The sequence below is a fragment of the Callithrix jacchus genome, chromosome 13 (assembly GCF_049354715.1).
Source record: "Callithrix jacchus isolate 240 chromosome 13, calJac240_pri, whole genome shotgun sequence".
NCBI classification, from domain to species: domain Eukaryota; kingdom Metazoa; phylum Chordata; class Mammalia; order Primates; family Cebidae; genus Callithrix; species Callithrix jacchus.
Window position 1 is genome coordinate 59,101,265 of NC_133514.1, and position 24,736 is coordinate 59,126,000.

At 36.7% G+C, this 24,736-nt stretch overlaps 1 protein-coding gene across 13 annotated transcripts in view; it reads left to right on the forward strand.

The window, feature by feature from the left end:
* Positions 1 to 24,736, forward strand: part of DLGAP1 (DLG associated protein 1) — a 1,035,773-nt gene that overhangs the window by 103,346 nt on the left and 907,691 nt on the right. For all 13 annotated transcript variants that reach the window (XM_035269693.3, XM_035269689.3, XM_035269699.3 and 10 more), the window contains one exon: positions 22,791 to 22,953. The gene's annotated coding sequence lies outside the window, so the exon portion shown is untranslated. The remainder of the gene's footprint in view (positions 1 to 22,790; positions 22,954 to 24,736) is intronic.

Here is a 24,736-nt window from a genome sequence, read left to right on the forward strand (position 1 = left end):
CTACTGATTTAAACTTTCATCTGATCTAAAAAAAAAAAAGGAAGAAAATAGAAAACCTACCTTCACAGAAACATCCAGATGTTTTAAATCAAATATCTGCTTACTGTGGTCTAGCCAAGGTGACATTTCAAATTATCCATCACAATATCTAAATCGCAAAAATTCAACACCATTGGCTAAAGTGGGAGAGAAAGTTGTGGCAGGTAACTAGGATAGACTTGTTAGAAATTTCTTAAAATTTTAGAACAAAATTTAGCTAAGATGCTACCTATGATTGACCATCCTTAAAACTTTGTTTTATTGTGTTTAAATTGTTTTTTCTCCTCAGAATTATGAATATAGTCAGACGTTCTGCTCTCTGTTTTAAAAGTCATTAAAAATGTGTGCATTGCATATGTGTAAAATGTTTGGTTTGTGCTTCTCTATACAAATAACATGATGATAAAACAAGGTTCATCAAATTCTTGATTCATCAAGACTCATCAAGTTTTGAAAATTTTTGAGAAAATATATGGCCAACTAAGTACTAAATTTCTTAAAAAATTTTTTCAGTTTCTTGAATAAGCTGATTTACTATTTCTGAATTTGCCCTCTATTGCTATACATAAATTTTTTTGGTATAATACTTTGTAGAACTGCTAAAGTTTTTAAGGAGTAACTTGATTCTTTATACTGAAAGAAGTAGATATGTTGAATTCAGTTAGGAAGATTTGCAATTTTTTATTGTAAAAGAAAACTTACTTGGTAAGATGTAGTGAAATCAACTCGGGATAAATTAGGAAAGTGATCATAAGAGATACATTTTTGAACTCTAATGAATCAAATCGAACTAAGATTTGACATTGGCTAGTTTATTTTTCAAATAATTCTGAAAATGATCTGCGCACTAACTCTTCTAAAGTTATACTAGACAAGTTCTTTTATTGCATCTATGTTGCTACTTTTGAATAATAACTGTATTACAGAGCAGATGTAATTGGTGTTTAAAATTAGTTTGCTTGATGGTCTTGAAGTCAGCCCTTTATAATTTAGGTCAGCAAAGAAAATGCCAATGTACTAAATTAGCACTGTTTCCACTGTTTTTATTCAGCAGCTGCAGGATAAGAAAAGTACAAGTTTTTTTTTTTGGCCACTGACAGAGCCGTTACTCAATTTTGACATGGAATTTACATATTATGAAAGTAAAAATCAAAAGATCAATTTTTCTGTGAGATAACTTTAATTTGTCTATATATAATTATTGTGTTCATTTGATTTATGGCTCAAAGATGAGAAACATTATTGATTTTTTGGATATAGCCTCTAGATATGATGCTGTAGAAATGTTTCTCATATTCTTAATGTTATTTCACATTATCAAGTAGAAAGAGTTCAGTTTTGTAAAGGTAACCCACAGGTTCCTACCTATAATGACTTTTTTTTTAATGGAGGGTGGGAGGTAGAGCCAAATAAATTGATTTATGTGTAGAAGTATCTTCTCTACCAGTGTTTCTCAGCAATTTTTTAAATTGTCTCCCCACTAAGGGTTCTCTTTAGACTTTTTTTTTTCCTTACTTTTCCTCCATGACACTTTAATATCACAGGATACTGCATTCGGTTTATGTACTCTGGCCCTAAGAAGGCTACAGATCATGGTAATGTCTAAGATTGTTCATTCCCTGCAAGAAATAATTCTTATATTAAGAGTGCATGACATGCTGTTTTTGTTCTTATCTTTTCCATCAGATTTAGAAATGAATACTTTTTCTCAGAACCCTAATTTTCCAAGAAAAACTCAATTCCCCAACTTCTCTTATGATAATTGAAAATTTCCCATTCCAAATGAGTTGACTTAACATAGATTTATTTACACCTAAAAACATTTTTAAAAGAGTATTGAGTATTTAGGACCCAGATGAATTGTTTTCAGGGTTTCAGGATGGTAATAAATCCATTTTACATTGAAATTTTGGCCAATGGAATTCAGATTTATAGCAGTTTTATTGCAGAATGTTGCCCCTGACTGTATAAGATGAAAATATATCTCAGTCATTTTGACAATGCACATACAGTATGTCTATAATTCACTCACCAAAATTACTGTGACTTACTTCAACCTTAATATAATTCCACTTGAAATCAGTGTATATTGCTAAAGAGGTGAGGCAAGACATATTTGCATTGATAACATTTTTAAAATTTATGAGTAATTGCCAAGCTATTTATCATTATGGAAATATAGAGCCTGCTTTTGACTTAATATTTTAGGGATAAAAAGCATTTAGTTATTAAATAAAACTTTTAATTTCAAAAATTGTCAATAGCCAGATATTTTGTTTAAGTATTTTATTTTTAATGGGTAAAATTAGAAGAGAATATTTTATTGACTATACAATTTTAGGACACAGGATTAAATAAATTTCTTTCTCCTTTTCAAATTCATGCCTGTGTTTAACATTGGATAGCTCAATTTAATGATATTGAATTTATTTTGTGGTACATACACACATCCATATGCACATTTTCCACTGCCAATTGGGTCATTGTATTTTAATAGCTTTATCGAGTTATAAATTGCATACAATTAAATTCATTCATTTTTGTTATGTAAATCAGTGATTTTAAGTATATTTATAGGGTTACATAATCATCACTCCAATTTAGTTTCAGAACATTTTCTAGCACTTCAAAAGGATTCCTTTAGCCTGTTTACAGTCAGTCTTCCTTCCCACCCCACGCCCTCGGCAACCAGGAATCTGCTTTCTGTCACAATAAATGTGCCTTTTCTGAAACTTTCTATAAAAGTTGGCTTTGGGTTTAGTTTACCTTTCTGTTTCCGGTTTTTTTTTTTTTTTTTTTTTTTTTTTTTTTTTAATTTTTTATTGGATTATAGGTTTTGGGGTACATGAGCAGAGCATGCAAGACAGTTGCGTAGGTACACACATGGCAGTGTGCTTTGCTTTTCTTCTCCCCTTCACCCACATTTGGCATTTCTCCCCAGGCTATCCCTCCCCACCTCCCCCTCCCACTGGCCCTCCCCTTTTCCCCCCAATAGACCCCAGTGTTTAGTACTCCCCTCCCTGTGTCCACGTGTTCTCATTTTTCATCACCCACCTATGAGTGAGAATATGCGGTGTTTCATTTTCTGTTCTTGTGTCAGTTTGCTGAGGATGATGTTTTCCAGATTCATCCATGTCCCTACAAACGACACGAACTCATCATTTCTGATTGCTGCATAATATTCCATGGTGTATATGTGCCACATTTTTACAATCCAGTCTATTATCAATGGGCATTTGGGTTGATTCCAGGTCTTTGCTATTGTAAACAGTGCTGCAATGAACATTCGTGTACATGTGTCCTTATAGTAGAACGATTTATAGTCTTTTGGATATATACCCAGTAATGGGATTGCTGGGTCAAATGGAATTTCTATTTCTAAGGCCTTGAGGAATCGCCACACTGTCTTCCACAATGGTTGAACTAATTTACACTCCCACCAACAGTGTAAAAGTGTTCCTTTTTCTCCACATCCTCTCCAGCATCTGTTGTCTCCAGATTTTTTAATGATCGCCATTCTAACTGGCGTGAGATGGTATCTCAGTGTGGTTTTGATTTGCATCTCTCTGATGACCAGTGACGACGAGCATTTTTTCATATGATTGTTGGCCTCATATATGTCTTCTTTCGTAAAGTATCTGTTCATATCTGGCACTAGACAAGGATGCCCTCTGTCACCACTCCTATTCAATATAGTACTGGAAGTTCTAGCCAGAGCAATCAGGCAAGATAAAGAAATAAAGGGTATTCAAATAGGAAAGGTGGAAGCCAAATTGTCTCTATTTGCAGACGACATGATAGTATACCTAGAAGACCCCATCGCCTCAGCCCAAAAACTCCTGAAACTGATAAACAACTTCAGCAAAGTCTCAGGATATAAAATCAATGTGCAAAAATCACAAGCATTCGTCTACACCAATAACAGACTTAAAGAAAGCCAAATCAAGAGCGAACTGCCATTCGCAATTGCTACAAAAAGAATAAAATACCTTGGAATACAACTCACAAGGAACGTAAGGGACCTCTTCAAGGAGAACTACAAACAACTACTCAACGAAATCAGAGAGGACACAAACAGATGGAGAAACATTCCATGTTCATGGTTAGGAAGAATTAATATCGTGAAAATGGCTATACTGCCCAAAGTAATTTACAGAATCAACGCTATCCCCATCAAGCTACCATTGACTTTCTTCACAGAACTGTTTCCGGTTTTTTAAGGTGGAAGTTTAGGGTACTGATTTAAGGTTCTTCTTTTCTAATATTGGTGTATAAAACTGTAAATTTTCTTCTTAGCATTCCTTTACCTGCATCTCACAAGCTTTGATACACGGTGCATTTATTTTCATTCAGTTTGAAATATAGGCTATTCACAAGGAATATTATTTTTAATATTCACAAGGAAGAATATTAAAAATATTGTTATTTCTTCTTTGACCTGTGGAGTGTTTTGTTATGCAAAAGAAATGAAATAATAAACACAAATCTCTTGGACCACAGCACAATCAAATGAGAAATCAAGACTAAGAAATTCACTCAAACCATACGATTACATGGAAATTGAATAACTTGCTTCTTAATGACTTTTAGGCAAATAATGAAATTAAGGCAGAAATCAAGAAGTTCTTAGAAATGATTAAGAATAAAGATTCTGGTACGTTGGTACCAGAATCACTGAGACACAGCTAAGGCAGTGTTAAGAGGGAAACGTATAGCTTTAAAAGCCCATATCAAACAGTTAGAAAGAGTTCAACAACCTAACTTAAAAGAACTAGTAAATTAAGAGCAAATAAATCCCAAAGGTAGCAGAAGACATGAACTAACGAAAATTAGAGCTGAACTGAAGGGGATTGGGACACAAAGAAAACGTTCAAAATATCAACGAATCTAGGAGCTGGATTTTTTTTTTAACTACACATTTTAAATAATATATGGTGGCAACTTGATTCTGGTGCTGCCACCCCATGTTTTATTGTCATTACTGTTTGTTTCATTTCTTGTCTGAACTAATTCTGTCAAGTCTGTATCACCTGCAGTGTATACATATTGATGTCTGTGCATCTTTAAAAATCTTAAGTGTGGTTTCCTAGAAGTTACCACTCACTGTGTCAGGACAGCATAGTAATCCTGTGAATTATTACAGTGTATGTTTAAACACCTTGAGCCAATGAGGCTTCCACCTTTTCCCAGGGATCCCTGTGTAGCTTGGGTAACATCAAGTTTAGTGACATTCTGCCCCAGCTTTTTATTTCCTGTGTCTCCCCTGTGTATGTGCAAGCCCTCACATGCAGTCAGGAACGTGTGGATAGCCTGGGCCCTTCCTGGTCTTCCCTGAGTGCATGCAGCCTTGCCCATGTGTGCATACTTCCAGGCTACAAGGGGGGATATCAGGGAGTTTATCAAGGCCACTATGGCCATCTCATTTCTTGGATCTCCCTGTAAATTTTAGGTCAGTCTGCCAAGTCTGTTGCTTACCCCAACTAAAACTGCAAATTCAGGCTAGCTGTGATGTTGGCTTTTCTGGTTTCTTTGCCATAGACATTGCTTCCAGTAATGCCAAGGGGATTGGGGTTTTCCTTGCTCTTCTCCAAGTCAAGTTGGCCCTCTAGCAGTGAAACTGCTGTTTTTATGGCTTGTCATAGACTCCTGCTGTTCTTAGCCAAAGTTCAGTATTTTCTCTTGGTTAAATGCCTTTCAATTGCTTGTATGTCTTTGTTCGATTTACAGAGTTCTGAAATGGTTATTTGTGAACATTTTCATCCAGTGTTTTTCATTCTGGTAAAATATACATAACATATGATTTACTGTCTTAAACATTTTTATCATTTGCAGTTCAATGGCATTGAGTGCATTCGTATTGTCATGCAGTCATCACCACCATCCATCTCCAGGGCTTTCTTCATCTTGCAAAACTGAAACTCTGTACCTATTAAACAGTAACTTTCCATTCTCCAGATCTCCCCAGCCCCTAGAATCCACCATTCTACTTTCTGTCTCTGTGATTTTTGAATAAATACATCACATTAATGGAATCATACAGCATTTATCTTTTTGTGACTGGCTTATTTCACTTAGTGTAATATCCTCATGGTCCACTCATGTTGTCAGAATTTTATTTCTTTTTAAACCTGAATAATATTCCATTATATGTCTATCCCACAGTTTGTTTATCCATTCATTGATCAATGCACACTTGGTTTGCTTCCACATTCAAGCTATTGTGAATAATTCTGCTGTGAACATTGGTATACAAATATCACTTCAAGACCTTGGAGTCAATTCTTTTGACTATATATCCAGAGGTTGACTTGCTGGAAAATAAGGGAACTCTATTTTTAATATTTTGAGGAACTACCATATTACTTTTTACTGTAGCTGTACCATTTTACATTCCCACCAACAGTGTACAAGAGTTCCAGTTTCTCTACATCCTCACCAACACGTGTTATGTTCTATTTTATAGTAATCATCCTAATCGGTGTGAGATGGTATGTCACTAGTTTTGATTCGCATTTCCCTACTGATTAGTGATGCCAACTGTATTTTCACGGTTCTTTGGCTATATGTATATCTTCTTTGGAGAAATGTCTAGCTAAGTTCTTTGCATACTTTAAAATTGGGTCTTTTGGTTTTTAGCTGTTGAATTTTAGGACTTCCCTATACATTTTGGATATTATTCCCTTATCAAATATATGATTTGTAAATCTTTTCTTCTGTTTTGTGTGTTGCCATTTTTTTCTCTTCTGTCATTGTCTTCTGACACACAATTAAAAAAATTTTTGTTGCCTGTGCCTTTGTGTTAATCAAAGAGAAAGTTGCCAAATTAGGAGTTCTGAAGCTTTTGCTTTATCATTAAGGTTTTATAATTTTAGATCTTTCTTTCTTTCCTTCCTTCCTTCCTTCCTTCCTTCCCTCCCTCCCTCCTTCCCTCCCTCCCTCCCTCCTTCCCTCCTTTCTTTCTTTCTTTTCTTTCCCTTTCTTTCCCTTTCCCTTCCTTCCTTTCCCTTCCTTCTCTTTCCCTTTCCCTTTCCCTTTTCCTTTCCCTTCCTTTCTTTTCCTTTCTTTTTTTCCTTTTTTTTCCGAGATGGAGTTTTGCTCTATCACCCAGGCTGGAATGCAGTGGTGCAATCTCAGCTCACTGTAACCTCTGCCTTCTGGGTTCACGTGATTCTTCTGCCTCAGCCTCCTGAGCAGCTGAGATTGCAGGCACCCGCCACCACACCTGGCCAATTTTTTGAATTTTAGTAGACACAAGGTTTCACCATGTTGTCCAGGCTGGTCTTGAACTCCTGACTTTAGGTGATCCACCCTTTTCGGCTTCCCAACTGCTGGGATTACGAGCTTAAGCCCACTGCACCCAGCCTACACACACTTTTTTGATTCTCTTTTCATTCCATCGACATTCTCTGCTTCTTTTCACTCCCTACAGCAAACTCCTTTGACTACACAATGCTGTATTCATAACACTAGATTATGGACTTCACTTCTCTTTCAACCTATTCAAACTAGCTTTATTTATCTATGTTTATCATCATTTATGTGTGTGTGAAAATATTTCATTTCTATAACTCCACAGAAGATGAAATTCTTCACTTTCACGAGTTCCATCTTTTAATTCACATCTCTACTTCTGTTTACTCTCACATCCTAGTTACTCAGCTTCTGCTATGTACCTCTGTTGTGGACCCTCCTTTTTCTTTGTCTCACTTTTGTTCTTTTTCTAATGTAACCTTATAAAAATGAAATACATTAATTCCTGTTTTATAATTTTCTATTTTAATTGAGTACACATATCCAATTCCACTCTGTCTAAAACCACAAAATTAAACTTTAGCACTTCTTGGAGCTCTGTCCTCAGTCATCCTCTATTTTCTGTCTATACTCTTTCCCTAAGTTATTTCATGGTACCAAGTAGATTATAACGCCATCTGAAAACTCCCAAATTTATATTGTTTTCCCAGACCTGTCTACCAGGCTCCATAACTGTCTACACAACTCCTTACCTGAGAACCACATTTCGATATTTTACTATCCATCACCCACAGCTACTCAAGACAGAACCTAGAAGTCATATTTGATACCAACTTTTTATGATCTTTACATCAGGTTTATAAATCCTTTTGGTTCACCTGTTTGTTTGCATATATATTGTTTGCTTCCCTTCAACTCTCAAATATAGACTATATGGAAACAAGATTATCAACCATTTTGTTCCCTACTTTATCTCCAGTGTCTAGAACAGGGTCTGTTTCCAGGGCCTGCTTAAATGTATATTCCAATTCTTTATCCTTCTCTCTCTGTCTGCCATTTCAATCCCAGCCCAAGCCACCATTATATCTATCCTAAATAACTATAGTAGTCTCCTGAAGATGGAAAGAATATTTATCTTTTACCAATCGCTAGGTTCATGGCTGAGGCCCTTGTAACAAAAGAGATCAGCAAAAGAAAAGCATACACCTTTATTTAACATAAGTTTTATGTGACACATGAGCCTTCAGAAGTGAATATCCAAAGAAACAGGAAAACCTGTGTACTTGTACGGTAAGTTTGATGAAGAGGTGTATAGTTGTGAAGAAGTATGACTGGAAAAGGGGGTATGATCTAATGAAGGTAATTTGCAAGGCTTATTTGTTTGTATTCTTCTCCCTGTCCCTGTCTTCAGAGATAAAGACGTTCCTTTCCATCAGGCTTAGAAAGGGCACCTCTCACATGACAGTCTTATGACCTACTCCAGAAGAAGATAAGAAAATTATTTCTAGATTTTATGAAATGGTTCAGAGGAAAAGGGTAGGAGAAGTCAGAGAAATCATGCTACTTCTGCATTGTTTTCAAATACCAAGGTGCCATGTTTTAAGGTAGCATGTCCTGAACCCCATCACGCCTCACTATCTTTGCTTTTCATTTCCCTCTGTCTGTAATTCAGTACCTGAATAAAAGCTAGAGTGATCTTTTTAAAACATAAATTAGATCACTGTATTTCTTATTCAATAAAGAAAAACATATGAACTTCCTTTTGGAGTTTGAGAGGGAAGGCTATTAATTATAACTCCCTCCTCACCGCCAGCATTATGAAGCAGTAGAAGGAGACAAAGAAGTTAAATACATGGAGAATGGAGTGTCGGGTTTATTACTAATAGAACTTTTGGAGAATGTGGCAGAGTGAGTGCCAGCCCTTGGCTTCCTGCTGCTACACAAGAATTAGATTAAGTGATCCAGAAGTCACAGGCAACACCAAATACCTGCACAGCAGGTACTACAGAGGTAAGCTGTGGCCACAAAGCTCAGCCCTAGGTCCAAAGCAGACAACAGCCCGGCTCTCTGCAGGCAAGAGGAAGGGACTGAGCCTTTCATGCCCAGCTCTTTCTACTAAACTCACCAATCAAAGGCATGAGAACAAAAGGGAAGCCCTAGGTTTCCCTTCACATGAAGAAAACAAGGAGAGTAAGTATTCTTCAGTTACATCTCTAGTGTCTTTACATTTGGAATAAAACATGAACTCCTTGCTAGAGGTCACTGGGATTGTCTACTTCTCCATCTTCATCTTTTCTAACTCCCTCTCACTCCCTGAGCTGCACACACGTTGGCCTCCTTTCTTTGTTTCTAAAACATGCCACACTAGTTCCTGAAGGCCTCTTAACTTTCTTTTCCTTGTTTAAGGACCATTCTGCCCTCAGGACTAATTTTTTTAATTATTCACATTGGTGCTCAAATGTCACCTCAGCGTAATAACATAATCACCCAATTTCAAAGAAATCTTTCAGTCATTTATCATCTTATTTTATTAGATTCACCGAACCAATCATCTGAAGTTGTATTGTTCATCCATTTGTTTGCGTGTGTGTTTGCTTCCTGCCAACTCTCAAATATTGACTTTATGGAATCACGATTACTGGCTGTTTTGTTCCCTAGTTTATCTCCAGTGTCTAGAACAGGACCTGTGCCAGTAGGCCTTTTGTAAGGATTTGTTGAGTGAACGTTTTATGCTCTCTGCTGCTCCATCTGATTTTTCCAACAGTCAAAGCTTTACTTTTAAGCTCCAGCCTTGGGCAAACACAGATGTAAATATTTATAATCTATAGACTCACAGTGTTGACTACACTGGGATTCACGTTTCAGATTTTCTGGGTTGAGAAGCAGTGAGGAGCATAGGTAACTACCTTCCTGCCAGCTGCATTTCTCACTGCCACAGGGCTGTGGAATCCCTAGGACTAAGGTAGCAAATAGGTCCTGCCCTCCAACGGGCCCTATTTGGTTATTCAGTGGAGAGGTGCTGTGAAGCACTCAGCCCACTGACTGGCAGATCTTGCAGCGATGAGACGGTGTCAGCTGCTCTTGCCAGAGATGTCAGTCAATGGGACAGATGGACTACTCTCTGGTTTTTCAGAATTCTCAAGGTGTAGGCTACTCCAGCTACTCCAACTCTTCTCTTATTTGGAAATAGATAATTACTTGCATAATTGGTTAAATAATTCATTCAGACCACAGTTATTTATTGACTATCTTCTGTGCTCCAGGCAGAATTTAGACACTAGGAATACAGAAGTGAAAAAACAGACAAAAATCCTGTCCTATGATATTATACTTTTGAGTAGAAATCCACAGATAATAAAGAAATAAATGGTGGGAGAGCAAGGCAGATTATTTGAGGTCAGGAGTTTAAGACCAGCCTAATCAAAATGGTAAAACCCTGTCTCTACTAAAAAATACAAAAATTAGCCAGGTGTGGTGGCACACACCTATCATTACAGCTACTTGGGAGTCTGAAACAGGAGGTTCAGTTGAAAGCAGGAGGCGAAGGTTGTAGTGAGCCAAGATGGCACCACTCACTCCAGCCGGGGCCACAGAGTGAGTCGGTCTAAAAAAAAAAAAGGAAAAAGCAAAACCAAATACAAAGAAAGAAATGATATATATCTCACACACATACATACACACACACACACACACGTATATATACACACAGAGAGGAAGAGAGAGACAGACAGATGATGAATCCTATGGAGAACAGCAAGGTGTAGAAAGATAAGATTTCATCTAAAAAGGTGTCATGTGGGCACCTGAATGGAGAAGGAAGAGTGCTGTCTTTGTAACTACCCATGCTGGAGGAACAACAGAGGCTAAGGTCCTTTGACATGTATGTGGCATGTCCTAGAGAGAGCAAGGACGCCAGTGGACTAGAGCAGAGCAAACAAAGGTGGTAATAGGAAGGGATGAGGCCAGAAAAGTAGCAAAGGACAAAATATATGGGGTCTTTTTGGGCAGAGGAATGTTACGTTCTAACTCGTGTTTTAAAAGGAGCACTTGGGTTACTGCACAGAGCAGGCGTGTAGGGAGCGAGGGCAGATAGTGACATAGAAAACTATTTCAAGAATCCAGTCAAGAGATAATAGTGAATGAGAATAGAATGATGACAGTAAAGGTGGTGGGAAATGCTCAGATTCAGGACGTATTTTGAAAATAGAGCCAACAAGATTTTCTGATGGATTAGACATGATGCATGAGAGGAGAAATTCATGACAGCAATATTTTTGGCTTGTGTCACTAGAAATACAAAGTTGTCCATTGTTGACATAGGAAAAAACTGGGATGGGCAGGTTTGGTGGAGAATCTGGAGTTCAGTTTGGTCATGTTAATTTTAAGGTCCTGTTAGTAATCTGTGTAAAGATTCGCAGTGGTTGTTAGATTCAGGGAAGAGATTGGACTACAGTTATAAAATTGGGAGTTGTCAGTGTATAGATAACTATTTAAACCTAGGGGTCTAGATTTGTTTACCAAGGGAATGGATCTGGTAAAAAAAAAGAAGAACCTCCAAATGAGACTGAGAAGGAGCCACTCCTAAGGAAAAACAAACAAAAAAAAAACAGGAGGGTCCATGAAGTGAAGGCAGAGTCCTCCTGACTAGGGTACACTTCTGCTGTCAAGGTGGCGTTGGGCCTGGAGTAACAGATGTGCAGTGGAGATGAACAGCTGACCTCTAGACAGGGACATAGATGTCTTTGATGATCCTGACAAAAGCAGTTTCCTGGAAGCTGGTGAAAGAATCAGAGCTACGATTGGAGCAGATGCAAGATAGCATAGGAGAGGTATTAGAAGCAGCTAAAGGCCGGGCGTGGTGGCTCAAGCCTGTAATCCCAGCACTTTGGGAGGCCGAGGCGGGTGGATCACGAGGTCAACAGATCGAGACCATCCTGGTCAACATGGTGAAACCCCGTCTCTACTAAAAATTACAAAAAAAAATTAGCTGGGCACGGTGGTGCGTGCCTGTAATCCCAGCTGCTCGGGAGACTGAGGCAGGAGAATTGCCTGGACCCAGGCGGCGGAGATTGCGGTGAGCCGAGATCACGCCATTGTACTCCAGTCTGGGTAACAAGAGCGAAACTCCGTCTCAAAAAAAAAAAAAAAAGAAGCAGCTAATAGGTAAATTTGTAGACGTTTTCTTTTTTAAAAACAAAAGCTGAAAAAGAAGCAGAGTGCAGCAGCTAGTCTAGTATAGGAAACTCAAGAGATTTCTTTTTTCTTATTTTTGTGCTTCTTATTTTGAAATTGTGGATTCACAGAAAAAGAAAAAAAAAGATCCAGGATGGTCCCGTGTAACTTTAATCCAGTTTTCTCCAAAGATAACTTGTGTAACTATAGTGCAGCATCACAACCGGGAAATGGATGTGGGCATTATCCACAGAAGTCACTACAATTACACATGTGCTTGTGTTTATGTGAGTGTGTGTCAGTGTGTGTTCTGTTTAATTTTATCACTTGTGTAGATCTGTGTAACCACCAGCATAATCAAGATCCAGACCTTCCATAACTACATGGTACGCTTGTTATATTCCTTTAAAATCACACATCCTTTGTTGCTAACCCCTGGTACCCACTAATCTCTACTCCAACTCTATAATTTTGTTATTCCAAGAATATTACATAAATGAAATAACATAATATGTAACCTTTGAAAGGTTGACCTTTAGCATTCAGTATAATTGCCTCGAGATTCATTCAAGCTGTTGTGTGTATCAACCACTCCCTTTTATGATTAGGTAGTCATCCATGGTGTGGATGGACCAGTTCAGGGACATCTGGGCTGTTTCCAGTTTCTGGCTATTATGAGTAAAGCTGCCGTGAACATTTTTGTACAGGTTCTTGTGTGAACATAAATTTTCATTTCTCTGGGGCAAATGCCCAAGAGTGCCATTGCTGAGTTTATGTCAAGAGTATGTTTAGTTTTAAAAGACACTGCCAAACTTTCCCAGAGCGGCTGTACCATTCCGTTTTACATTTTCACTAACAATGTGTGAGTGACCCAGGGTCTCTGCATCCTGGCGAGCATTTTGTGTTGTCATGATGCTTTGTTTTAGTCATTCTGATGTGCATGTAGAGAGGATTTTTTTCTTTGGATGAGAGTAACTCACACAAACTCCACAATGCCTGTACCTCTAGTTTCTTCTTAGGTAGCTTGAATATTGTTCAAAATCCAGCCCATATTTAAAAATATCGAGTGGCTGTTGAGACATTTATATATAAAGATGGGTATTGTGTGTCTTAGACAAGGTGTGGAGATCATCTTGATCTATGAAGATGTGGAGCAGTATAGGGGCAAAAAGATGTGATACCCTTCCTCCCTATCATGAAGGTTACAGCTGACACCCCTATAACAAAAACAGGTTAACAAGAGAAAAGCATAGCATTCAATCAAAGTTCTGTGTGACATGGGAGCTCTCAGAAAATGAAGAGGTGAAGTTTTAAGGAAAACTGTCTATTTTTAAGCTTAGGTTCAATGAAGAATGTACAACTGTGTAGAAATGTGATTGGACAAAAAGATATTCATCTAAGGGTAATAAACTAGGGGAACTCCGCAGGCCTGTCCAGATTTTCCTGGTCTTTCTGTGTGGCATTCCCTCCTCCTGGGTTTGGGCAGGGTACCTTCTGGAAGGAGATAGGTCAGAGAATTTCTCTATGACCATCTTCCACACAGCGAGGTGGAGGAAGGCTAGAGTAATCATTCTAGGTTTTATGATTGGCTTTGGGGGAGAGGGTTTCCAGTGTCTGTGACTCACCTTGGGGAAGAGAAACTCTAGTTTTTATGGCCTGCCTTGTGGGAGAAAAGGGAGTAGGAGAAAGAAGGGAAGTCATTAGAGAAATGCAAATCAAAACCACATTGAGATACCACCTCATGTCAGTTAGAATGGAGATCATTAAAAAATCAGGAGACAACAGATGCTGGAGAGGATGTGGAGAAATAGACATGCTTTTACACTGTTGGTGCGAGTGTAAATTAATTCAACCAATGTGGAAGACAGTGTGACAATTCATCAAGGACCTAGAAATAGAAATTCCATTTGACCCAGCAATCCTATTATTGGATATATAGCCAAAGGATTATAAATCGTTCTATTATAAAGACACATGCACACGTATGTTCATTGTGGCGCTGCTTACAATAGCAAAGACCTGGAACCAACCCAAATGCCCATCGATGATAGACTGGACAGGGAAAATGTAGCACATATACACCATGGAATACTATGCAGCCATAAAAAACAATGAGTTCATGTCCTTTGTAGGGACATGGTGAATCTGGAAACCATCATTCTCAGCAAACTGTCACAAGAACAGAAAACGAAACACCACATGTTCTCACTCATAGGCAGGTGTTGAACAATGAGAACATATGGGCACAGGGAAGGGAGCATCATACACTGGGGTCTGTTGCAGTGACTAGGGGAGAGAAGTGGGAGGTAGGGAGGTTGGGGCAAAATAACATGAAGAGAAATGCCATATATAGGTGATGGGGGGATGGAGGCAGCAAGCCACATTGCCATATATGTACCCATGCAACAATCCTGCATGATCTGCACATGTACCCCAGAACCTAAAGTACAAGAAAAAATATTTAAAAAGGAAAAAAAAAGAAGGGCAGGAGGCCAGAAAGAGGTTTTGCTTCTGGGGCCCCTTCAATGTCCTACAGTTCAAAGTACTGAGCATGCCAAAGTGCTGTAACTCAGGGTGTCATTTTCTGAGCCCCAACAGCAGCAAGCATGTGCCTCTCACAGAGATTCCTACCTGTGGAGGCTGGTAACAACAGCTAGTTCATTCTCTTTTCCCTCATTCGTCTCAGTTGTACACATTTAGCCACAAAACCTACTCAGCTTCTAGGGTTAAATTTACAGTAGTTCACAGCAATTTAGGCATTATAAATTTCAGTTCTTCTCTTTGTTTATCTGTTGATTTTTTTCAGAGGGTCAGAGTGATTTCAAAGTGCCTAAAAGTTGATATAACTGATTAGCCCAACACTAAACTTCAGGACCAGGAAAATCCTTGAAAAACAGAGTGGAGGAAAAAATATATATTTAAACATATATTAATAGATGCATAAATTATATATTTATATATCATATATGTATATTTTATATATCCTATATTTAAATATAACCTTTCAAATATCTTACACTGGTTTCATGTTTTTAAGACGTAAAATCCTTTTCCTTCTCAGTCTGAAAATGTTTTCGCTAAACCAAATTTACTCATCATAAAAAGTAGCCAAAAAGCAAAAGGTTGTAGAGAGCCTTTTACAATGAGGAGAAAATTATCTTGTGATGGAGAAAACCAGGCCTTAAACCTGCCAATCACACGGAGGTTGCAATCTCTTGGGGACAGGAAGGAGCCCGTGTTATGGTTGTTTGCTCAGAACGCGCTCACTCTCGAAGCTCCTTGTAATAACTTGACTGAACAGATGTAGCTACTTCAGGTCATTTGAAACATGTCAGCTTGGGGTGGGTGATCATCAAGGAATTGTGACTTGCTGCCCCACACTTAGTGGAAAGCCTTTACTGAGCCAATTTATCCCCTAGGACCTAGAGAGAAAGGAAGAACAAGATAAAACAAAACAAAACAAAACAGGAGATAAGCAGCCAAGTGTTCTGAAAGCAGAGTGAACAGTTAAAGACAGAAAAGCTTTGGTGGCTGAGGGCTTGCATTTTAAATGCTATAAATTCCTGACTAATGGATCTCTTTAAAGAGAAGGGTTTACTGAGCCAGGGTTGTTGCCCAAACGCGTGCTTTCTTGCCGTTGGTAATTGTACCTGACTACAGCCTTTTGCCATGCATTTCTGCCCAGAAGACTTTTCGGAAGTGAGGACCATCTGTATCCAGGTGGATGATTGTCATACTCACCAAGGGCTCCAGTGCTTAAACGTGCTTAGTGCTACACAAGTTACAAGCAGTTCCCTCCTCCCACATTTACAAACACAATGGAGATTCACATACAGAAAATCATTAACAGAGAAACATTAAGTGAAAGAAGCATAAAGACTAAGACATTGCCATGAACTACTGGTCACGAGTGTGTGTTCTAAGGGGATAAGGCAAGAGTGAGTACAGAATTCTGTGTTGTGGTGGTCCTGGGAAGGGCAATGTTAGCTTTTCTTAATTCAAACAGAAATGTAATGGAAAAGACAAGTTGTTAAGTGTGGGTAAGTGGGATTGTTTGACTGCTAGAAGATGAAGGAAATTCAGGCATCAGGGGCTACTTTATGTAACAAACAAATCAAGAGGACATTTATCTTTGTTTAAGGAAAGCAACTTCATGTCCTAGGTATACCTGTATTCCCCACAACTAGCAAAACAGTGACTTTTATTGAGCAGGTGCTAAGTAAATGTCATTAGCTTAATCGATAGGACTTTAAGTAGGCAGAGGGTTGCCTTATCCAGACATGGTTAGAGGAAGCAGTATTGACGAGAATGCCACCTACACAAACATATGAGATGCAAAGTGCTGAGGAGAGGGAGAGATTTGAGAGCATTTTTCTCTGAAGGCTGAAGTTCTCAGCATCTGTAATGAAACTGACCTATCATAGTGCAGACAGAATCCAGAAGCCTGCTATGATGCTTCTCTTTTAGGTTACATGAGACAACAGTCAAAGCAAGGACGAAAGAAAACTGGCAGGAGAGAGGAAGGTGGGTCCTTGTTTTGGTAAAGTTGGCAGATGCCTCTGAGTGATTCAAACAGGTGGCTTGAAGCCATTTTGAAAGATTTTGTGAGCTTTTCTAGAAATAATACTGTGAATATTTTCTTTTATGACGATCTTATTTTGTTTCACCTCAGTTTTATTCTGGATTTGTAACGTAAGTGTGATGAGGGGATCCATGAGGTATGATTCTTATGGCAAAACTACATGCTGCTTTTAACAGAAAGAAAAAACACATTTAAATGTTTGAAATATACCTAAATGAGCTTCTTACTAGAATAAGGTTATTAATTTTAAATCTTAGCATAATTCAAACAAAATGCCTAAAATAAACAAAATAAAATTGAGCCTAATATGACCTAGACTAATGATTCAATTTGTGGCACCACATTTGTACAACAAATCTAGGCTATTCATGCTGGAACTCATACTTTGATAATTGATAACTGACTGGCTATTCAGATTTATCTGTGTTTGAAAGGAATCAGAATAAACTGAAGCAGAAATACATAGTTTTAGATACTGACTTTTATGTGCCATGGATTAAAAAATATTTTATTGTCCCATGTATGTATGTGTCTTTTGAATTATCTTTTAAATTAGAAATAGAAATTAAACCACTTAAGAGACCATTAGCTAGATTTTGAGTCAGAATTATCTAAAATTTTAGCATATGTACAAAAAAATTAAATTATTTATCTCAGAGCTACTAATAACTTACAAATGTGACCCTAGAATAGATAAGTGTAGCTATTTTTATAAATTCTTACAAACCAGAAAACTCCTTTTCCAAATATGTCAAGCTTAATTTTCTGCTCTGTGGAGCACAGCTAGTGAGGCAGCAAAGCCCAGTGACATTTTCCATAGTGTGAGTTGCCAACCATTAGAAGCCTGTGGCAGTGTTTAAATCTACAGCAAACACGCTAGCAATTGGTTGAAGAAAGGATTATGTAATTCCACCTTGATGTTCCTTTCTGTGGTGCTTAAATCACTGTCAAAGAATCATAAAGGCAGAACTGGGTGAGAGCTAAGGTAGCATTTTCTTAGTTATAAGCCAATTTAATCTTTATGCTTTCTGGAGAATACTTTAGTCAATCTCCCCATTTTTGCTAAGTATTAAAGAAATGAATCTTCTTTGAGTGTGGCTATTTCAGTGTGTGCAGGGGTGCTCATTTTAGTGGCCATTATTTCTGCAAAGTGGCCTATGTTAATTCCAAAGTCTCCTGAAGAGTATTAATAACATGCGTTTACCTAGATTCTAATAATGGTTTTGTAATTAGATCAAACCTACAATTTGAAAATTCAGTAATGGCAGAAGGAAGAGTTAGACTCAGAGGACCTAGAAAACTTTTTTGTATGAACAGAATAGAATAAAAGTCAAAAGAAGACCTCTACAATATAATGGATAAAAATATATGTATGCTATGAAATTCTATTAAAGTTCTAGGGGAAATATGGTTATCCAAATTGTTCTACTGCAGCACCCCAGCTTTGTTCCCAGATCTGTAAATGACTTTACTTGGCAATATGGGTGAACAGAAGTCTTAAATGAGTAAATTTTCTAGATAACTGGAGCAAATTCTCACTGCCAAACTTTTTATTATTTAAAATATTTGAATGTATATTTATTTCTCGGCCTTCTTTTATCCGAAGATGTTGATCATAACTTAGCCTTTTTTTTCTTAAAGGTATTATTTATATTGACATCTCAGGATATTATCTTTTCTCATCCTCCAAAATGATAAGCAGATAACTAAAGCATACATTTTCAGCAAAGGCATTGAAGAAGTAAAACAATTCTGCTTTTCTTCTATTGTTTTATAAGGAAGTGCATTCTCAGAAGTTAATACTTAGTTTTAATTGCATCCTTTAGAAAGCTCTGTCTAATAAAATGGCATGTTTAAACTATGAAAACTGAGACAAAAGAATACACTCAATAATGTTTTTCTCATAATTCTCCACTAATTAAAACTTACTTACAATAAAATACCATACCTGGATCTTAAGTGTACAGCTTGGTGAAAGTTATGGGTTAATAAACATGTATAACCCCCACAAATAGAATGATACATCCACCCAAAGGCCTCTCCTGTTACTTGTCCTAATTAATACCACCGGAAGTTCTCATTCTAATACATTTTTCACCGTAAATTCATGTTATCAGTTATTGCAATTTCATATAAATTGGATGACACACTATGTTCTCTTTCGATTTTCTTCCTCAATATCATCTCTGTGGGGCTGATCCATGTTGTATAATTTGTAATAACAGTTTAATCTGCTTTGTTGATGTAGAACAGTAAATCTTGTAAATATACCATAGTTTTTTTTTATTTTTATTTTTATTCTTTTATTTGTGCCCCTTGACTAACATCTCCCCTTTCTCCTGTCCCCCAGATCCTTGTAGCCACCATTCTACCCTCTGTCACTATGATTTTGTGCCACAAATGTCATTTTTCTGAATCAAGATCCAATCCAGGATCACAGAATGCATTTACTTGTCATATCTCTTTACTCTCTTTTGATTTGGGGGCCTTCTTAGACTTTCCTTATCTTTCATGACTGACAGTTTTGAAGAGTGCTGGCAAGTCATTTTGGAGAATGTCCCTCAATTTTGGTTTGTCCGATGTTGCTTCATTATTAAATTCAGGTGTTTTTTTTTGCATGAATACTGCAGAGCCTATGCTGTGACCTTCTCAATATTATTATATCAGGAGATACATGATGTCAGCATGTCTCATTCCTGGAGATGTTAATTTTGATCACTTGACTGAGGTGATCTGTCAATTTTCTCCACTATAAATTTATATTTTTTCCCTTATAGATAATAAGGATCTTGTGGGAAGAGAGTTTAAGACTCTGCCATCGTCCTATTTTCTCATAAACTTTGGCCCACAAATTTTCACCTCTATCAACGATTCTTATTTCCGAACAATGATTACCACTTTGTTTGTGAGATGATGATTTTCTATATCTGTCATTTCTTTTGTATTTTGAATTTGAATTTCACTGTAAGGATTCTGTCCTTACCTATTCATTCAATTACTTATTGGTGGTGTGGACTCAAGGATCTTTAGTTTATTCCATGAGATAAACTTCATTGTGATCATCATTTAGTTTGTTGCTCTCATTCTAGAATTGGCCGTTGGGGGGCTCCTTCACGTTGACCCTGATGCCATGAAATTTTGAGCATATGCTTACTCTGACACTGTAAGATCTTGCAGGCTCATCTTGCTCCATTTCCTCGTCTTGCTAATCTCCACCAATTCCCAAAATCAGCCTTTTCATGAAGGATGTTTGGCTCTTTTCTTAGCAAAAGGTATTTGGAAAACAAAATCTGAGTACTAGATGTGCTCATTGCTCTTCTGCCATTGCTTCAAGGTCACCTGACAGAGCTAGGAAATATGTGTACATATACATACACACATGTGCACACATCTCTACTTTGTCAGTTTGTGTACACACACACATACACACATGCACACACAGAATCCTGAGTTCATGCTGGGGCATCTGATTCCAGTCCAGCATCACAGGGTTCATTCCAGCCAAATCCCTTCCATTACTTGTAACTCCTCTTTTTGACATTGAGAAACTTTACTCTCAGTATCATCAATTTATTCAATTATTTGCTTAATCCTCCTGTATGCACAATGTAGTCTCACAATTGCAATTTCATACCACTCTAAAATACCACTCCTTTAATCGGAGTACAATATGTGTGTATACTTTTCCTTGTCTTTAGACTTGGAGTAAGCAGTCAAAACACTGTTTCTGAAAGTTATTTAGCTTAGTTCTATTCTTTCCCATCCCCTTCACTGTGGTTATTTATTTATAATGCAATATATATGAAAGATTAATATCTTAATTTCTTAATATTAATTTCATATCCTGTTGACTTACTATATTATTTTATGATGTGGGGATTAAGAATATTAATTATTATTGATTCTTAAGTGTTTTTCAGGTATTATATCATCTATAAGCAGGGACGGTTTAACCTCTTCTATACCAGTTCTAATACCTTTAATAGATTTATTTTGTCTAATTGCAATTGTTAACACTTTCAATAAAATAATAAATAATAATGGAAATACTAGCATCTTCCCTTGATCCCTGATGTGAATGAGAATGCTTCTAGTGTTGTTCAGTTAAGATACCAATTTTGGTATTGAGAAATATATATTTTTTAGTATTTTAAAAATCACATTTATTGTCTTGAATATTCGTATAATGAGTGAATGTTGAATTTTATTAAGGCCTTTGCATATATGGAAAAATCATATTGAATATGATACTAATAGATTTCCTAGTATGAACCAACCTTGAATATCTATAATACATCCCACTTAGTTGTATTCATTATTTTCTTAATATGATGTATAATACTATGTTTGCCAAAATTTCTTTTAGTACTTTTGCATTGATATTCATGGGCAATATAGGTCTATAGATTTCTTTTGAAGAGAGTTTTTAAAGTTTAGGTATGAGTGTTATTCTGGCTCAATAAAAGGGAACATTGTCTCTGTTATTTCCAATATTTTGCAACAATTTGTAGAGTACTGAGACTATTTGGTCTTCAAATGTTTCGTAGATTTTTACCACAACACTATCTGGACCTTGCTGTTTTTTATGATATTTATTCTTAATAATGCTCTTTATTTCTTGTATGGAAATTGATCTCTTTACAATTTCTCCATTAATAAGGTCAATTTTAGTACATGTGATTCCCTGGAAAATTTTTCCTTTCATCTAAATTTTCAAACTTGTATACATAGATGTTTGTAGTCACTTATGCTTCTTACTTCATTTTATCTTTTTACAATTGCTAATTCCTCATGTTATTTTTTAATTTGTGTACTTTTACCTTCTCTCTCTTTTTTCTGGTCTAAGTTACCAATGCTTTGTTTATTTTGTTAAGTTTTCAAAAACAGGGTATTTATTTATAGAGTTACTGTTTTCTGATTCTCTGATCATTAATTTCTACTTTAATCATTATTATTTCCTCCTACATGGAATTATTATTTAGCTGGAAATGTATTTTATTTTAATTCTTTCATTTCTCCTGACAAAAGCACTTAAATGATCTATGGAAATAATGCAGTGCTATTGTATCGCAAACGATGATTTTGTGAAAATTAACCAACTGATTCTAAAATTTACTATATTCTCCTCAAATGTGAAAAAGGCCAGATTAGACAGACATATCTTAAGTTCCAAATCCACTGTTTTCTTGTCTGACTTTGGCAAATATCTAATTCCCGGATTATCAATTTCCTAATTTGTAAAGCAGAAAAGATAACAACTCATGTGGATGGATTGAGATAATTTCTGAAAAACACCAACCTACGGCTTAATATTATATACTCCATAAATGGGGCCTCTCTCAATTTTTTGAGTTAGGAATAAAATAACTACTCTTTATTGAGCATTGTTAAAAGCATTTTGTTATTATTACCTTATTTCTTTTATTCACATTCTTCTGCAGAAGATGTACATAGCTTGCCCTTAAAGATGGGTAAGTGACCAAATTGTGACATGAAGTCCATCCAACTGACTTGGAGCTCATGCTTTTTTTAAAAAGAAAAAATCATGATGTACTTTCATTTACTTATTTTAATTGACAAATAAAGTTCATACTCTGATGACTAGGTTATCCTGCCTCTGAACTGTAAGTTAAAAGATTAAGACTGCTATTCATAAGGTTTAACGTGTATGAGTAACATTGCAAAAGTAATTGTGAAGCTCTACTAACAGACTTGCCTTCCTTCTTTGTCCCCTTCTGCATTTCAGCACATTCGTGAGTGGTGCTCTTAAGTTCCTTCAGGTGATTACTGCTTAGATCTTTTCGTGGGACACCTTCTTGAAAGGACCAGCGTGGATCCACTTTGCTTAGATATAATCCCAGATTAGTGGAGTTGTTGCAAAGCAGACTGTACCTGTCTCACTAAGACTGGTAAGAGTTTGAAAAATATATTTACTGTTTGCAGATGATATTTGATGTCATGACCTGATCTGAAATATTTCTGCTTTCTTGCAAATTGAAAAGCTATATTAACTAACTAGACACATATCAGAAGGGAAAAAGTAGGCTATCACAAAAAGGCACTGGACATCGATTGAGGTGTATATGATTAGCTAAGCATATGCTGTTGTATTTGAAGATATTTTTAATACTTATATAGAGGGAGCTAACATTTAGTGCAAGTAGAATTTCATGACAAGCATTCTTATTTTTGAATGTAACTGAAATACGCTTTTATGAAACCTATAATTGCTACGATGTGTGTTGCTTCCGCCACTGTAAAACCAATACCTATAAAATGGAGAGGCTAACTCTTTGAAATTGGTTTTGACAAAAGTGTGCTTATTGTGATTATCTATATGCAAATCCTTCCCTAATTGTGGCGTTCCTTTACATGTACTGCTAGTGCATAGAAGTTTACTTCCACATATCTTTTTCTCAAACTTAAGAGTCTTCTGTTCCAAGAAACTAAATTGCAGTTACTCAAGACAGGATTATTATCAAAACAGAACTAGAGCTGAGAAAAGACAATAGAGTCAAATTGAATGGCAGAATAAGAATAGTTACTGTGGGGAACCCTTGGCAGAGATAAAACAAAGGGAGCTATGAGACTAAGACTTTATGTATCTTAGAAGTGCATTCCAGTGACTTCTATGAGAGCAGAAGCTAAGGGATCTAAATTAGCGCTTGGTGCAATGACATGGACTTATCTTGGGTAGACAGATGTTGAAAAATAAAGGTCATACAAAGTTTTCCCTCTCAAGCACACTGGTTATTCGGCTTCTCAAAGCCCTGAGATTCAAGAATGAGTCAGTATCTCTGAGACATAAATCAGAGAGATATTGAATATTAACATGGAGGACTAAGTCTCTTGAAATGCATGTTTATCTACAATGTGTAACAACTTTTGTAGTGTTTAGTGTCCTGTGTGGGAAAAGGGTATCTCAAAAATGTCCTAGTGAACAAGGCTTGTTTAATGAAAACTGGAAAGATTGAAGGTGTATAAATGCCCTGGGTCATAACACAATGGCTGAGAACATAGGCTCTGGGGGCAGATGGGTTTCTCTAGTCTGAATCCTGACTCTGCCACCATTTGGCCATGACTCCTGGGGTAGTTGGGAAAATTAGATATCTAATTTGTAGAGTGCTTAGTACCATACCTGGCACATAATATGTGTTCAATGGATAGGTATTTTATATTAAGCGATTGTACAAATATTTTAAACGACTTTGTAGTCTCTCCAGTGACCTTGACCTTAATAATTTTCTCAGTTTTCTCTATAAGGACTTAAATTTCTCATCTGTAAACTCTCCTACTATGTTGATTTTCCATAATCTCACATAGCAAATTATAGTTGAGATGACATTACTATTATTTTTCAAAAGTAGATTTTTTTGTCTTTAAGTCTAGCATGCTATATTTCTGAAAATAGTTGATATTTTAAATTTTATCATCTCACATATGCCGCTTTCTAGCATCGCGATATGGTAGATTACCTAACTTTTCTCAATCTCCTCATCTTTGAAATGGGAACAATAGAGTATCTGTCAGAATTATTGTGAAGATTAAATAATGTAATGCATAGTGCATGACACAAAAGTACCCATACATATTAGCTACTACTGACATTATCGCCACTTTCATCATTGTAAGTATTCTTCTTAAGTGCATTCATAACTACCTCTGGTATGATAGCTGATATCGTTTGTCTTT